This window comes from Triticum dicoccoides, chromosome 7A (assembly GCF_002162155.2).
Source record: "Triticum dicoccoides isolate Atlit2015 ecotype Zavitan chromosome 7A, WEW_v2.0, whole genome shotgun sequence".
Classification (NCBI taxonomy): Eukaryota; Viridiplantae; Streptophyta; class Magnoliopsida; order Poales; family Poaceae; genus Triticum; species Triticum dicoccoides.
The window spans coordinates 20,619,559-20,620,143 of NC_041392.1; positions in this window are offsets into that span (position 1 = coordinate 20,619,559).

The following is a 585-nucleotide window of genomic DNA, read 5'->3' on the forward strand; positions in this document are numbered from 1 at the left end:
AACTTGTATCTAAACCCCACAACATGGCAAGCATTCCCCGTACGCGCAGCTGCCCGTCTGCGAAGGCGCACACTTCTTCTCCCGCCCCCATCCCAACCAGTGGCTCCAGCTGCATCTATGCATGAAGCTCAAATTCGTAATCTTCAGCATCATTATCTTCTACTCCCTCCGTCTCATAATATAAGAGCGTTATTGACACTACTGTACTGTAAAAATGCTTTTATATTATGGGACGGAGAGAGTATCTTCCACTTATTATCTTCTTTTCTTTTTAGGGAAAAAACTTGATTGTCCATTAATCAAACTGACATAGCATAGCCCATGGCGCCCTCCCTCCCATGCGGCCCTCGCGTCGCCTCCCGGGTGCCTCGGGGGCGATTTGATTTTTCATCGCGCCGCCTCCCCTCATCCCCCTTCCCTCCCTCGTCGCCACCAGAGACGGCCACCGGCAAAGTCTGCGCGGGCACCGCGGAAGGTGGCTCGGGGATCTCGGCGCCCGGATCAAAACATATTCACCGTGTACTTCAAAAATGTTAATCACAAATTTCTGAAAAAGTTTGCATCACATATTTGTCAAAACAGTTA